A 17,870-nucleotide genomic window follows, 5' to 3' on the forward strand; every position below is an offset into this window, starting at 1 on the left:
GATAACTTCCCACAAACTCATTTGTTATTGGTGATAGACGACGGAAGATAATCTGGGATAGCACTTTGTAGGCGGCATTCAGGATAGTGATCGCACGATAGTTTTCACATTCCAGTTTGTCGCCCTTCTTGTAGATGGGGCATATGACCCCTTGCTTCCACTCCTCCGGCAGCTGTTCCGTTTCCCAGATTCTGACAATCAGCCGGTGCAGACAGGCTGCCAACCTCTCCGGGCATTTTGATGAGTGCAGCTCCAATACCATCCTTACCAGCGGCCTTGTTATTCTTGAGCTGGTTGATGGCATCCTTAACTTCCCTCAATGTGGGGGCAGGTTGGTTTCCTTCATCCGCCGTGCTGACGTAGCAACTTCCTCTGCTGTCGTGACCCTCGGCGCTTGTGTTCTCCGTGCCATTCAGGTGTTCATCGTAGTGCTGCCTCCACCTTTCAATCACCTCACGTCCGTCCGTCAAGATGCTTCCGTCCTTATCCCTACACATTTCGGCTCGCGGCACGAAGCCTTTTCGGGATGCGTTAAGCTTCTCGTAGAACTTTCGCGTTTCGTGTGAACGATGCAGCTGTTCCATTTCTTCACATTCCGCTTCTTCCAGGCGGCGCTTTTTGTCCCGGAATAGGCGGGTTTGCTGCTTTCGTTTTCTTTTATATCGCTCCACGTTTTGTCGCGTTCCTTGCTGCAGCATTGCAGCCCACGCTGCATCCTTCTTCTCCAAAACCTGCCTGCATTCATCGTCGAACCAATCGTCACATGTCCTCCTTTCCACGTACCCGACGATGCTCTCGGCTGCGTTGTTGATGGCTGCTTTTATGTTGCTCCAGCAGTCCTCAAGAGGGGCTTCGTCAAGCTCGCCCTCTTCTGGCAACGCTACCTCGAGATGCTGCGCGTATGCAGCAGCGACGTTCGGTTGGGCCAGTCGCGCTAGGTTATACCGAGGCGGGCGTCGATACCGTACATTGTTAATGACGGATAGTTTTTGGCGCAGTTTCACCATCACCAGGTAGTGGTCGGAGTCAATGTTAGCGCCACGATAGGTTCTGACGTCGGTTATGTCGGAGAAGTGCCGTCCATCGATCAAAACGTGGTCGATTTGCGATTCTGTCTGCTGAGGTGATCTCCAGGTGTACCGATACGGGAGGCTGTGCTGGAAATAGGTGCTACGAATGGCCATATTCTTGGAGGTGGGAAAATCTATCTGTCGTAGGCCGTTCTCGTTCGTCAGCCGGTGGGCGCTGAACTTTCCAATCGTCGGTCTGAATTCCTCCTCCTGGCCAACCTGAGCGTTTAAGTCTCCTATGATGATCTTGACGTCGTGGCTTGGGCAGCGGTCGTACTCGCGTTCAAGCTGCGCGTAAAATGCGTCCTTGTCATCATCAGTGCTTCCGGAGTGAGGGCTATGCACGTTTATGATGCTGAAGTTGAAGAACCGGCCTTTGAGCCTCAACTTGCACATTCTTTCGTTGATCGGCCACCACCCGATCACGCGCCTCTGCATATCACCCATCACTATAAAAGCTGTTCCCAGCTCACGTGTGTTGCCGCAACTCTGGTAGATGGTATGATTACCTCTAAACGTTCGCACCATCGAACCTGTCCAGCACACCTCCTGCAGCGCTACGATGTCGAAACCGCGGATCTTCAGTACATCGGAGAGTATGCGTGTGCTTCCGATGAAGTTGAGAGATTTGCAGTTCCACGTACCGAGTTTCCAATCGCAAGTCCATTTTCGTCGCTGTGGTCTTTGCCGATTGTTCCGGTCCGTATTCTCTCGTTGACGTTCCTGTGCTGGTGTATTTTTACGGCTGGCTTGCAGGGCCTGACACCAACCCCCTAGATTTCCGGAGGACCATTCCCCCTATATGTTCGGAGGGCCATAGTGCGCAGTTTAGCTTAGAGTCCTTCTCTGGCACTCGGACGATGATCAGCCGCCCCTGACATGGGGAACAGACGCTGTTGTGAGCCGCTCCTAACATGGAGTACAGACGCTCCAGGTTTGCACAAGCAAAACCCCCCTACCCTGTCAGCATACGACCAAAGTTCCCACCGGGGGTTGGTTACCCGATCTTCCCCAAGGTTACTCGTACCCCGGCCAGTACCACGAGGAGGTAGGGATAGGAGTTGCTGGGCAAGAGGATAAGGACCACACAATGGGGTCTATTTTATTCCTGTAGGTACGCGAGGTACCAATGGTACGCCATGCCCAGCCATTTACCGTGCCAGTGAACACATTTTCCAGTAAATTTTCTTGATTTTGAACGAAAAAACTGCTTTTGAAAATTCCGAAATCAATGACGGATCCTGCCCCCTTAAATCTGTCTAGATCAGAAATTTTTTATATATTTTTTTATCTATATTAAGATAGACAAAAATCAGCAGAGATTCGAAGGCTTATCATCTCGGACGTGAAAAGAAATGTATGTTACCGTGAAAAAGCGAAAAAGTACCAAATTTCAATCACCGCAATTTCAAAAATTGTCAAAAAGCAAAATACAGCGGGAACGGTGGAGCGCATGCCGGAAAGTGGCAGACCCCGTAAGACGTCTATCCATACACACCGCATAATTCGACGTTTATCTCGATCGGATCCCGACAAATCGTGTCGAGTTATCAAGGAGGAGCTAAACCTGGACATATCCCGCAGAACTGTAAGCAACCGACTTCGAGAAGTAGGACTGCAAAGCTTCTTCAAGAAAAAAAAACCTTTGTTAAGAAAGGTTAGTTTAAAAAAGCGCTTGAATTTTACAAGGAAGTTTGCTTCTTGTCCTACAGACTTTTGGAAGAAGATCGTTTGGACAGACGAAAGTAAGTTCGAGCTGAAGAACATAAAAAAGCGCCAGAGAACACGTTGCTTGAAGTCGGAGAGGTTTCAATCAAGATTTACGCAACCAACAGTGAAGTACGGAGGAGGGTCGTTGCTTGTTTGGGGTTGTTTTTCTTGGAAATGAGTCGGAAATATCGTCAAAATTGATGAAATGATGACAGGTGAATCATACGTTAAGATACAGCCCTCACTGAAGAAAATGCGTATGACTGACAACATTTTCCAGCAAGACAACGACCCCAAGTACACGTCAACACCTGCGAAACGCTATTTTCAGTCGAAAAAAATTAAAATGCTTGAGTGGCCTCCGCAATCCCCAGATCTCAACCCCATTGAGCATCTGTGGACTATCCTGGATGACAAAGTTCCTATGGATTCGCGGAATAACCTGAATAATTTCTGGCAGGCTATTCAGGAAGCGTGGGACGCAATACCACAGCAAACATTGACAAATTTGGTCGAAAGTATGCCCAAACGACTCATGGAAGTTATCAAAAATAGAGGAGGACATACTAAATATTGAGATTTATAAACCACGAATTGCAATGACATTAAATGAGTGTGTTTGCCAAAATGTTTACTTTTTTATTTCCCAAGTGATTACTCAATGAGTTGAAACAAAAATGAATTAGCATAAAGTTAATAAACAGATAACTTCAAAAATGATCTCTAATCGTTTGTTTTATTGTAAGCTTTACTTTCTGAATGAAATGCCTCAAATGCAAACCAAAATCTAAAGAAAATTTTGTTGAATTTAGTGACTTGCTGTGCTGTTTACTTTTTTATTTCCAATACTGTATAGTTTACAATATTTTCACATCTGACTTACCTGAGGGATGTCAAAAATCCCTGTTTGCGGATGACACAGGCCTCTCTGCCAAAGGACGAAGCCTGCGCGTTATCTGTAGTCGACTGCAAAAAAGTTTGCATATTTTTTCTTCATACTTGCAAATATGGAAGTTTTTTTCTAATGCTTCCAAAACTCAACTAATAATATTCCCACATAAACCAAAAACTAATCATTTGAAACCTTCAAGTAAACATGTTGTTACGATGAGAGGGGTTCCAATAAATTGGTCAGATGAAGTTAAGTATCTAGGGCTAATGCTAGAAAAAAATTTAACTTTCAAAAATCACATTGAGGACATTCAAGTCAAATGTAACAAATATGTAAAATGTCTCTATCCCCTTATTAATACAAAATCAAAACTTTGTCTTAAGAACAAGCTTTTGATATTCAAACAAATTTTAAGGCCAGCCATGTTGTATGCTGTACCAATATGGACTAGCTGTTGTAATACCAGGAAGAAAGCTCTGCAGAGAATTCAAAATAAAATTTTGAAAATGATTCTGAGGCTTCCTCCCTGGTTTAGTACCAATGGGCCGTATGAATAAAATGTAGTAAAGTTGAGTTTACTACATTCTCGGTAGTAAACGCTATATGTGGAACACGAGTGGGACATGTTTGTGTCATTTTCCTTTCTACACCTTTCGAACATACTACAAACAACGCATTGCTATGAATAAAGGTAGCATTTACTACAAAGCTAGTGGTAGTTAGCTTCAGAGGTTGCTACACATGCTTTGAGTTTGCGGAATTGAATGGAATAATTTACTTTTGAGTAAAAATCATGGGAAAACAATATGAGTGTTGATATATCGGAAGGTATTTTGAGTTTTGCAAAGGAATTCTGAGGTTACGAAAACTTTCGCTCCGCCAATTCTGAGATTCCGGTAAGATTACCGGCAGTAGCAATTTGTAATATCCGTGTGAATTCTGGCATTACGATAATTATGTTATTTTCTAGGAATTTTAGGATGTCGGTAGGAATTCAGATATTGATAAAGTAATTCTGAATTTTACGTGTAAATTCTGACATCTCAGATTTCCTTTTGAATTCCGGAATTCCTGTAGGAACTTTGAGATTCCGATAGGGATGTCGGATTTTTTATGATAGTTCTGAAAATTTAAATAGCATTCCAGGAATATTGCGGAAATATTAGGAATCTGGTAAAAACTCTAGAATTGGGGTGGGAATGGGATTCCGAATATTAATCTCTTGGAATTCTGTGGGTATCTTTGAGACGATATTTCTGTAAGAATCTATGAGATTGCGGTGGGATTCCTGCGAATTATTGTGTGAATATTTGTAATTCCGAAAATCAATCTTTGTAATTATTGTAAAAACCTTTAAGATTCCGTTGATCTCCAGTTCCGTTGGAATTTCAAAGTAAAGCTTTAATATAAACGTTTTGAATGTCGGTAAATATTTTATAGATTTCAATGGGATTTTTTGTGGAATCGTTAAGAATTTTAATAATTTCAAAGGGAACCCTGGTGTTTTAGGGGAGATCCTCATTGAATTCTAACGACTACCAATGAAATCACTACAATTCTCATAAAAATCTCTACATTCTAAGTTCTAGACATTCCAAGGATACTATCAGAAACCCCACCAAAATAACGAGAATATCACAGAAACACTTAGAACATCGGAATTCAACATGCTGTTAAGAAAACACACGGGGAGCATCATAATTCTACCGCAATTTCACCAGAATCTCAGTACTGGTGCTAGAAAATATGTGGTTCCTAATTTGATAGCTGTAATCTCAAGATCTCTTCATAAATGTTAACCTAGTATTTAAAAAATCATCGGCGTTGGCGAAGACCGAAAACCACCCAGAAAATTCTTTGATGTACCATCATCATAAAATCATATACATAGAGAGAATACCAGACTAATCGCAAAATTACACTACAAATCTTGTCAAATAACAGCACCTTCATGATTTGTGCAAATTGTCGCGTAATCGATTAGATTCCATGCATTTTCTTCATATGCATGATTGTATTAATTTCAAGCGTCACTCTGAATAGATTATTCTTTACGTGCAGAATCACTCTGCACTCTGAATGGAAATTTCTTAACGTGCAGCTTCAGTCACTGCTCTTGTTCGAAAGTAGTAAGTACTACATGTTCGAAAAGTTTTTTATTCATTCCAAAAGTGTAGTAAACTTTGTGGATTTTGTTTTTGAGTAGATGCTACATGTAGTAAAGTTCAAAGTTTTTTATTCATATCACCCAATGAGTTACATAGAATATCCAATGTTGAAACATTGCACATTGGTCCCAAAGCCATATCTAGGAAGACAAAAATGATTGCGCCTAAACCGTCAATTTTAGATAAATAGTGTCTTCGGCAAAATTTCTCCATATTTTTCAGACATTTTTTTCAGAGATGTCAAACTAGGGTGGCCCACATGGCTTACGAGATCAGCACATAAACTTTTTAGCTGACGCATTTAGGACTACACAATGTTCTACAATGTTTTAGAACAACCGATTTTAAGCAACTTTTCCGAAGAACCCAAATTTCTATCTCTTATGGTTCGCGAGTTATGATTTTTTTTTAACAAAAAAGTTAGGGTGGTACTGAAAAATCATTTTTTTCTTGATAACTTTTTATACGATAATTTCTCGCAAAAACTTTGTTCCAAGCACTTTTAGAAATTTTGATTGTGCAACTTTTTGCCGAAGAAACTACTGTTCTATCTTTTATGGTTACAGAGTTATCAGAAATTTTCTTCGAAAAAAAATGGTTGTTTTCAAATGCCGATATCTCCGAAAGGCGCAAACGGATTTTCAATCTTTTGTCGCCATTAGAAAGATTATCTCTTTCTCTGTTTATGGTGAAACAACTTTGAGGACGTTTTTTGTTTGAAAAGATTGAAAAATTTTTGAAAATAATATGTTTTTTAACCTAAAATTGCCCATAACTTGCAAAATAATAGAGATAGCTCATTGGTGCCTTCAGCAAAAATGAGCAAAATTGAAAATTTATAAAAAATCAACGCCTTAAGATATGTTCACCCTAAACCGAATCGTATATGATAAAGAAAGCGAAAACAGAGATATTTGCTAAAACAATCGAAATAACTGTATGTAAAGTCATTTAAAATTGAATACACATGTAAGCGGAATCTAAGGAGTTGAAAAAAGGAAAATTATTTGGTGAAGCAGATTTCAAGTGATCAAGCCCACCTTCTGGTTCGTTACCTTAGACAGATATTTGGGATTTATATCTGGCGCTTGTTCAAGATTCATGCATTCTTCAACAGGCGAATGCTGCCCTGACTAATTCGTTGTGGCAGATTTATTGGATTTGATTGAATTGAAAGGGATAAGTTGGATGCCCAGATAGAATAAGTGCAGATACTTCTATATTTCTATGAGAGGATATCACGGGAAGTAAGGTTTTGGTAATTTGAAGGAATTCTTCAAAGTATATGTTTTGTTATCGTTTAGGGTTGATAATATAATAAACGGGTCCGGTATTGAACGCATGACCTTCTGCTTAGTAAGCCGAAGCAGTAGCAATTTATAACCAACCACGGCATAGTTTAGCTGGACAAACATTATGTCGCATGGAATAACAAGATTTCGTTTATGGAATAATGTTCCATGGATCACTGTTAAAACTGCTTCAGCAATTAACTTTCCTTAACTCCTAAGATTTCGCTTACTGTGATCGATCTTATTTCAATACATATATATTCAATTTTAAATGACATTACATACAGTTATTCCGGTTGTTCCGGCAAATATCTCTTTTTTCGCTTTCCTTACCATATAAAATTCGGTTTATGGCGAATATATCTTAAAGCGTTGATTTTTTATGAAACACTTTTAGAATTATCAATTTTGAACATTTTTGCAGAAGGCACCAATGAGCTATCTCCATTATGTTTCAAGTTATGGGCAATTTTAGGTTAAAAAACATATTATTTTCAAATAATATGAAAAACGTCTTCACAGTTGTTTCACCATAAACAGAGAAAGAGATAATCTTTCTAATGGTGACAAAAGATTGAAAATCCGTTTGCGCCTTTCGGAGATATCGGCATTTGAAAACAACCATTTTTTTTCGAAGAAAATTTCAGATAACTCTGTAACCATAAGAGATAGAACAGTACTTTCTTCGGCAAAAGTTGCGCAATCAAAAGTTCTAAAAGTGCTCGGAACAAAGTTTTTGCGAGAAATTATCGTATAAAAAGTTATCAAGAAAAAACTGATTTTTCAGTACCACCTTAACTTTTTTGTTAAAAAAATCATAACTCGCGAACCATAAGAGATAGAAATTTGGGTTCTTCGGCAAAGTTGCTTAAAATCGGTTGTTCTAAAACATTGTAGAACATTATGTAGTCCTAAATGCTTCAGCTAAAAATTTTATGTGCTGATCTCGTAAACCATGTGGGCCACCCTAGTTTGACATCTCTGAAAAAAATGTCTGAAAAATATGGAGAAACTTTGCCGAAGACACCATATATCTAAAATTGACAGTTTAGGCGCAATCATTTTTGTCTTCCTAGATATGGCTTTGGGACCAATGTGCATTGGAATAAATGTCAAATAAAATAATTAATAATTTCAGGCAAAAATCGTTACAATCTGAGCAGGTGAAATCAACTCACCTGTAAAAATTCTGAAATGCTACGTCACATGGAATGTAATATGTTGTTAACAAAATGTTAACAAAAGCTTAATTTGGTTTTACCATATTGGGATGATAGGGGTTTCTATCACAGAACACCTAGATATAAGAAATTAATGTGATGTTTCAAATGATACTGATAAAGGAATTAAAAAAAAGTAATAACAGTTAAATAGAATTTGAAAATCAAGTCAAAATAAGTTGAGCTTTGATAATGAAGAAGCAATCGCAAAATTTCCACTTTAAACGAACATTACACCTATTGTAATCGATTTTCTTCCGACTTCAAAGAATCCGTGTTGCACCTGAAAACAACACAAAAAATCCATCGCAATCCACTTCGCCTTCGCACATTTCCATTCATATATCCCGCCGCAACGCACGAAACCTTACCTTGTTATGTCATCAGAGAGGAATTTTCTGACTCCGGTTTTTATTTCATTTCGCCTTTTTTTATTTTCATTAAATGGTTCGCATGCTCCACACTCGTTGTTGCCGCTTTGCTGCAACCGCGAGAGTTTGTTGTGGATCCGAATTGCGGCTCCAAAATCGCTTAAGTCCTCCCAACGAGACAGAGTGAAGTTAGCTGCAGCGCAGCTTCGGACAAATTCGATCAATTTTTCTCACTCTTTGATCTCCGCAAGAGAAAGAGCGATCACAACCATAGGCTTTTTCGCTTCTTGTGGGGTCTTGACGGGACCCATACGAGTTTTTAGTTGGAGCATGCTCCAACTGAGCGAGAGAAACAGGTTGCTCGATCGCGAGAGCGATTCGAGTCGTTCTCGCGGCTAGAAAGTGAAAAACTTGAACTGGAGCCAAGAAACTGATCGTTTTGATCGTTTGCGAGCGTGCGGGGGCTGTTGAATTTCTTGGAGTCCACCTTGGAGGTCTACGCGTTGGCTGCGCTGGTTCAGTTGATCGACGACTTTTATTGGATAAGCAGCGTTTTCCAGCGAGCTCCCGAGCATTGCGCCGTTCGAAGATTCGGTCCAACATTCCCGCAGAAATTGGATGAAGAAGAAGGACCTTGTGAAGATTTAGTGGAACGTATTTCGATATCGGTGTGTGATTGACAAATTTTCAGTTTGGGGAAATTGAGGAAGCAAAGTGCACTTACAATCATTTGGAAGATCGAGGAAGAATACGGCGCACGGAAGCCTTGTGGAAGATTTTCGGTGCGATATTGTCCGGGTGCCAGAGATTCGAGTGTGAGACCTGACGGGAAGGTGTGCCCTCAGGGGGCTAGTTGAGGAATTGATCTTACAACAGTGGTGAAGGGTGGTGAAATTGTTGTTGGCTCGATCGCCGCGCAGGAAAGTGAATGTAGCTCTAGCGAGACCAGTTAGTCAGTCCAGCAGAATCAGTGGGGCGACCTTTTACTGCTGATAGCGCCGCGATCGCACAGTTGCTGTATATTCCCGACAGTTTCGTAATAACAGGCAACGGCAAGTGAATGGAACAGTGACAGTGATTACGAAAGTGTTTCGGAAAAGAAACGATCACCGACAAGGATATTGATTACCAACACTGGTTGAAGCAGTCAAAGGAAGATCCGCGAATAGCTGGTGGACTCCGGCCTTAAATCAAATACAAAGTAAGTTCCTCAAATTGATCGAACCACAAATACAAAGTGATCCTCAAATGTCCGGACATTGAAGGCCTACTCCCCGATCTAGTTGATGTGTTTCCCTAAGCAGACAAAGTCGAGCAAACCGGAGTGCAATCAAGCGGAAGGTTTGCCCAGCAGCGGGTAGTGGCGGTTCAATGAAATTGAGAGTGATCGCTCGTGTCGGGGCCATGACTCCAATCTACGGTTACCTGCCCTGCAGCCAGCCTGCATTTCCCGTGATTGCCTCTTCGTCTGGCCACGGTAGCAACAGCTTCAGCAGCCAACTCTCGAGCTGCTGCATACAAAAAGAGGTCTCAAGACATTGCGCAACTCCGGTCCGTGCTACTGGGCTGAGCTCTTGGCTCTTTGCTCTCGATGGTGGTGCCGTGTTTTCGGATGCAATCTTGCCCAGAGCTAGATGCATTGTGCGACCCATAGTTGTGTGTGAAAAAGTGCATCGTCGTTGCATATTGGGTTGCACTTGTAAGAACGATTCTAGAGAGGCTCTACGGAGACGGGGTGTCGTTTGTAGGCCTGTGAGGTGGATACAGCAGCTTGTAATTGTGCAATACGTATGCTGTTGTGTGTAGGCCGATCAAGTCCAAGATGATCTTTAGATTGGGGCCGGTAAATGCTAACTGGGAACAGTAACGGAACGGAATATTTAATCACACAAGGAACTGTGGGGATTTGAAATGTTTGAAATTTTGAAAACTGTTTTTCATTTCTCTGGTGTTATGTCCGAGTAGAGGCGGATTCTCAGTTTAGTGTTCTTATGAGCACTTGATGAATGTTTGGGAACTGCTATTAACATTACTCTTACTTTTTACTTTGAGCTGTTAATTTTATAAAAAAAATACAGACTCTCTAGATGAATTTGTCAATGTTCCTATATTGTTCGGGTCAATATGACTCGAATCCCAAGTTCAAAGGGCTGTGATCTTTTTATACCTGAAATGTTGTAACTTTCCTAAGTTTTAACAAACATGGCCAGACGTTTCTTTAAAATTCTATTCTAGGTGCTCGCACAGCCAATATTGAAAACCATCCTGGAAAAACTATAAGGGTACATCCCTATGGGGTTGTACGAACTGGTGACGTAGGACCACGATGGTTAATTTAACTGAATTTGATGTCGTTCTTGTTGCTCGTTTTGACTTCATATTGTTTTCAGTGCTCGAAACTTTCGTGAATATTTATGCATATAACGATTTGCAGCAAAGTGTACGTTTAATCATGTTCCAAATATACATTATCTTTATCCGATGAATTCGTCATATTTATCTATGAAAATGTGAAATTTCACTTCAGGTTGTATGAACATTTTGAAATTATATTAGTAACCTCCTATGAAATATATGATAGCATTGGAAAGAAGTTATTCGAGGATTATAATGAAAGCTTCAGTCATCGCTTTGTTGATCTTATGGTTTGAGAGAAATATTATTCATTGCTTGGCAATGTGATAAATAAAGTCGGAAGTCTGTTAACTCTCTTACACACATTTGGTGGCACTGAAAAGAGCCAAAGGCTTTGTTAGCTCGGATGCTGTCATAGATGAATCGCACTACAGGATGTTATCAGTTGATTGCCATGGTTAAACGAAGAATCCCCAACGCAAGTGTAGAAATTTGTATAAGTTCTCTGCTTATAAGACGAACCAGTTGAATGTTTCGTGGTGTGGATGGCACACATCAGCAACAGGTATTAGATCACACGGCTGAAGTCGAAATCTGAAAACGTAGCTTAAGTTTGAAATCTTGAGCGACTTGCTAAAGAGGCTTGATTCTTGACTACACCACAGATGAGTTTATCACGAGCCGAAATATCATAAACTAGATGCTGTGGAGCTCTTACCAGCTCGAAAGCGAAAATGGAATGAAACCGAATCCGGCGAAGGAAGCATGCTTTAAACGCTTAGATTAGCAGATGATGCTCCCCCCATTCGTGCTCTTCTCTTCTTGTCGACCAATCTGGAAAATGGGTATGTGCCAATAATGTGTTGGGCTTAGAATTACTTGAAAATTGCGAAAAATGATAATGCGTGAGAAATAGGGTGATATTCAAAACTGAAAAGGCAATAGATGGCTCTTTTTCAATGGTAGTAAAAACGAAATCCTGAAGCAAAGAAAGCACCACAGAAGGTGAACTAAATACAAAAAGTTATGTATTCACTTTACACTTGATTTGTAATCACTACTTTTTTGATCCAGTTTCCTAATTGCAAGTATTTTACGATTTTCATTATTTGCCATACGTTTTGTGAGTTCTTCGACTACCATTCTTCCATGCGCTTGTGTTGAAAGTTTGAGAATCCAGCGTAGCGTGATCAGTGAGTGGCATACAAACATCAGTGTCGACGCTCGGCGGCCGGTAAGAGAAACTGAATGTTCGAAAGGTTATTGTCTGTACTTTTTGCTGCTGGCGCCAACTGTTAGCAATTATGAACGAAATAAACAGTCATTACCCTATTGATCAAACATGAATAGTTGGAATGCTTGACATTAACTAAATATTCTATAGATAGCTATTGATAATCAATAGTTTTCCTTTTTATGAAGGTGAATTTCTGATTAATGCGTGTTAAAATGATGAAAATTGTTCAATCAGAATTTCTCTTGACAACCATTCTAATTCTAATTCTTTTCCACAAATTTGATGGCCCTTAGCCTCGATGCGGTCACAGATTAATAGCACTGCGGGATTAATCAGTTGATTGCCATGGTCCGTGGATGGCGCACAACAGCAACGGGTAGTGGATCACCGGGCACAAGGCGAAATCTAAAAACGATTCTCACTCTTGAAATCTTGAGCGATTTCATAAGTCCGACGCTTGATTCGCTGCTCTTTTCTCTTCGGATCAGCTTCTGGAATTTAGCTGCTAACGGGCTTGCTTCTTGACCACCGATCACCAGACGCTGGATCGCTAGCTTGAAGAACGTCGCTGCACAGGATCGGAGGAGCTCTTGCCAGCTCGGAAGTCGAAACGGAATGAAACCGAATCCAAAGAAGGAAGCATGCTATATACCCTTAGATTAGCAGATTATGCTCCTCCCCTTCGTGCTCTTCTCTTTCTAATCGACCAATCTGGGAAGTGCATATGTGCCAATAATGAGTTGGACTTAGAATTACTTGATAATTGCAAAAAATGATAATGCGTGAGAAATTGGTCGAACATGAATGAAAGGGTGTCAACTAAATATTCAATAGTTCGCTATTGATAATCAATAGTTTTCTTTAATATGAAGGTAAATTTCTGATCCATGGTGCCAAAATTTTGAAAATTGTTCCATGGGAATTTCTTTTCAAAAGCATTCTAAACATGTCGCAATTTTGTTACATGTGATCATTTTCGTAATCGAAGTGTTCTCATAAAATATGGCAAATCAAAGACACTGTCGGAAATTCCACTCTAGTTTACAGTCTTTGTGAAATGTTGATCACTCACCCCGACGGCACTGCAGGAGCGTCCACGAATAGTCTCAAATTGACGTGCCATCAATTATTCATAACAAATTAAATTTTGTATGAAGCTGCGAGATTGATTGAGAAATATAAGATCTAATAAGGTCGGAAATATTATTCCTTCAACTCTTTTCCACAAATTTGATGGTCCTGATAAGGTCCGATGGTAGATACATAGCACTGCGGGAAGTTATCACTTGATTGCCATGGTCAAACGGGAAATCCTCAACGCAAACAGCAACAGCAACGGGTAGTGGATCCCCGGGCACAAGTCGAAATCTGGAAAAGATGCTCACTCTTGGAATCTCGAGCGATTCCGACGCTCGATTAGCAGCAACTCCTCGGTTCAGCAACTCTGGGGGCTTCTGGTAATTAACTCCTAACGGGCTTGCTTCTTGACCGCCGATGCTGAATTTATCACGGGTCGAAATCTGGGAGCGCGGATAAATTTGCGGCGGCGACGACGATGGCTTGGACGCTTCTCCGAGCAGCAGTAGTTTGCCGCTCGGAGAAGCGCCCAAGCCATCGTCATCGCCGCCGCAAATCAATCTTGCGTCTTCCTCTTCCGACGACACAAATTGGACTGTGACGCGAGTGCAAAAGCAAAGCGAGAATGACTCGCCCGACCGTGTTCACAGTCCGACCGCAAAAAGAAGACTGAGGGAAGAAGCAGGGACCCGTTTGCTTTTATAGTGGGAAGCGACACCGTCGAAAAGTGCTCGAACGTGATTGGTTGGATAAGAAAGGGGTCAACATTTATCAAATTGTCAATAGTTTAACAACAAAATTCACTTATCGGATATATTACTAACGATGCGTAGATACATTTCTGATCGAATGATACTAAAATCGTAATAATTGGTTCATAAACAACTGAGTTATTAACGTTCAAAATCTCCCCTAATTTCGTTACATGTCTCATTTTCCGTACTTTTAAAGTGCACCCCAATATAGAAAACAAAGACGTAGTCCTACGTCAAAACCGAAATTTCTCCCAGTATTTTCTTGAAAATGGCCAGGCCACTGCACAGTTGGGTTTGAAGATAATTCAAATACAATACAAATTATCCACGTAAGAATAATGTGGTAAACGCAATTTTTTTGAATTTTTCATTGAAAAAACGGGGACAGCCGTATTGCTCCCTTGTGCCTTGGCTCAAAAGCCTTGGCTTAAGCGTCTTTTCTCGCTCTCTGGAAAGACATGAAGACCAAATACAAACGCAATAAAATGACGAAAAATAAAATCGACCAGCTCTCGATCAAAAACCATCTTTAACGAGTATATCGGAACACACTCACCAAATCATTCAACTGGTGACTTCCAGTTTCCTTCACCAGTGGCAACATTTAAATAGCAATTAGGAATAGAAATATAACATAACTTTTCTTTGCTTCTTTTAGAATTGTTATTTGACTAATGATCACTTTTAACACAACTATGATTTGATTTTTTTCGGGCTGCACTACACAGAAAATAAAAATTGTAACAGTAGATTTGAAACACGTCTGTACACGCGCGCGGCTTGCTGCGATCCCAAAGATGGCTAGACGTTTCCGAACAAAAAATATGGTTAATGTGTTAGGGTTATATTGCAATTTTAGAGATAACTTTCCGTTCTACGGTTGAACAGAAAGCTACCGCAGCAGTCATATTACTGATTTGCACAAAGCATCATCGATCGGCTGCGATGATACCTTGGAAACCACGCTAATGACTGTTGTTTTCTGCTGTTTTTCAAAGCTTTGCACTTTACTAGCACACTTCGATTAGATGGCTCCGTTCAATGATACAATGATTTTCAAGCCTGCGGTAGAACTTTGACAGCTGCGGTAGAACTTGGCGGCTACCGCAGAACGGAAAGTTTTCGAAAGAACCGTAATATTGATCTGGAATTGACTGGACGATAAAGTTTAAGCAGGTCCGTCACACTCGGGCTCAGATTGTGTACCACTTCTAGTACTGCATTTGGTCCCTTGGTAGTACAAAAGGTACCCAAGTTTGACAGATCGCAGAACACTTTTCACGGCATTCTAGATTACCTTATGAGCCATAAAATTTTGAGCAACTGGAAGGGACATGGAGGTCTTTAATTTGTCTTTGGTTTAAGACTAAACAATACGTGATAAAATCACTTAATCACTTACACAGCGTAACAAAAATAACATCATATCATGTTGAGCCACAATTTGGGGTTGCTTGAATCCGTCACCGTTGCTACGAATCACAGAAGTTTTATAAAATACTGGTTTCATTAATGATCTAATCCACCAACATGCAGAATAGGACTTAAACTTCCATGTAGAATATATTGCAATTTTATAGAAAACTTTCCATTTTACGGTTCAACGAATAGCTACCGCAGCTGTCACATTACTGATTTGTACTGGTAAATCATCAGTAGGCTTCAATGACACCTTGGTTACCGCCTTGATGATTGTTGTTTGTTGCTATTTTTCATAACGTTTTCTCTTTCAAGCATACTATGACTGAATTGTTTGCTTGAATGATAAAATGATTCCTAAGTCTGCGGTAGAACTTTGACAGCTGCGGTAGAACTTTGACAGCTGCGGTAGAACTCGGTGGCTACCGTAAAACGGAAAATTTTCTTAACAACCGTAATAGGTTGCTTTCAGTTACACGATCAAACAACTGGAAACTACTGGAATATTCACGGAGAGCTATCCTGAAATTCTTGAACAATCGCTGAAACCATTAACGGATGAACCCAATATCGTTCGCTTCGTATACTAAGTACACACATATTGAAAACAGCTCGCTTATTATACATGAGTGTATGAGTGTGATGCAAAAGTCGTGGTAAAGGAAATCTAGACAGATTCGCGAATTAGGCGAAACTGACAAAATGTACACAATTTAAGGAACTATAGTGGTGAAATTGTAGCTTGATTGTCTATTCACTGCACTTGAACTTTTCCCCTTTCGATAATTTAACTATTCAAAAAACGCAAATTTGTAGAAGACGAAACTTCACCTCATGCAAAACCACACACTGTATAGATTACGCCTGTGTTTTTGTTTATCAAAGTGATGGGCGCATCTGAAATCGAAATCAAAACACGGCGAGAGTAAACGGCGACACTGCAAACAAAAAATAAACAAGGCGTACATGGCGGGCTTAATTGACACCAGAATGAAAACACGGCGCAAAAGTAATAGGCGACACTGAAAATAATATCGATTACAGGCTCATAACATTGGGCGATACTGGCATTCTTGAGTGCGTTTAAGGCGAAACCTTATAATATTTTTTTTATTACGAAATAGCTAGGAAAATTGAAGGAGATGTGTGTGGTATTGATGAGGATTTTGAAACTAGGTTTATGGAATGTGTATTAAAGTGAAATAGTTAAAGTTGGAGTATATTTTCTCCAATTGGGATTAAAAATTACACATGAAAATTTCATTGGTTATTTTCTCATTGTTATTGATTTGTCAGATAGGCCCTTATCGCGAATCCCTCTCGAAATATTATGCCTTAGAGAACCCTTTTTTTCATGAAGAACAAAGCAAAAGATTAGAAGTTTAGTTGAAATACCATTAACTAGCAGAATTAAACAACAACGAAAATCTTAAAACTATAATGAGAAAACCAGGAAAAAAGCTAGAATTCCAAAATGGAATTTGGTGGCCACCATGTTTAAGGCATTCATGGAACAATCTCTTGACAGCATGTACATACTTAATTCAGAAAGCCAAATCTCAAAGCTTCAAAAACCGAGATCAGTGAAAAAAAAATCTGGGAGTAATCCTTAGAAAGCACAATTGTAAAATAAATTCCAGCGATATAGGGGAACTTACGTATTCTCGGCAGCTTAAGCCAATGCCGTGCTTCTTTTGTAATTTTCTTGGACATCAGCAGACAAATTCCGTGTTTGTCTATTTACATTTATGCGTTGTTCAATCCTCTATTGATTCAGACCGATAGACTTGTCAAATTGCTTTTGGAAACGTTTTAACAACGCTGCGAACATTCATTGTCAGTGTGACTATTGTCGGCAGCCTCACTCTCTTCGGCAACTTTCCCATAACAACTGCTGGTGAATCTCTTCGGCAGCTCCAAATCAGTCGCATTTTGAGGCGTGCTCATTCGAATTGATGACATCTCCGGCGATATCAATTGTTTAGTCTCGGAAATCTCGCCAGTGAGAAGCGGGCAGAACAAAGAATCATCTGAATGTTTCCACTGATGTGTTTTGACTGAAACATACTGTGTATTTGGCGTTTGAAATTTGGTTGCCGATAATAGTCGAATGGTGCCGAAGCCATAAATCTCCCTATTTGAAGGATTTTCTGCATCATTTTCCAAAATTTTGAAGCTTTCCTGCGAAATTCTGTGATATCCAATTTTCTCCAGGAATAGGGTCCTAAAATTTCTAATGAAATCTTGTTTTTATTTAATAAGACGAAAGAGCGTGTTCTTGCTACCACTTTAGCAATTTTTCCT

General features: G+C 40.1%; 1 protein-coding gene across 1 annotated transcript in view; it reads left to right on the forward strand.

Annotated features, from left to right (window-relative positions):
- The first annotated feature begins 9,218 nt into the window (after positions 1–9,218).
- LOC5576373 (mucin-5AC) overlaps positions 9,219–17,870 on the forward strand; it is a 255,630-nt gene continuing 246,978 nt past the window's right edge. Inside the window, exon 1 of the mRNA XM_021839782.1 lies at positions 9,219–9,924. The gene's annotated coding sequence lies outside the window, so the exon portion shown is untranslated. The remainder of the gene's footprint in view (positions 9,925–17,870) is intronic.

The sequence above is a fragment of the Aedes aegypti genome, chromosome 1 (assembly GCF_002204515.2).
Source record: "Aedes aegypti strain LVP_AGWG chromosome 1, AaegL5.0 Primary Assembly, whole genome shotgun sequence".
Classification (NCBI taxonomy): Eukaryota; Metazoa; Arthropoda; class Insecta; order Diptera; family Culicidae; genus Aedes; species Aedes aegypti.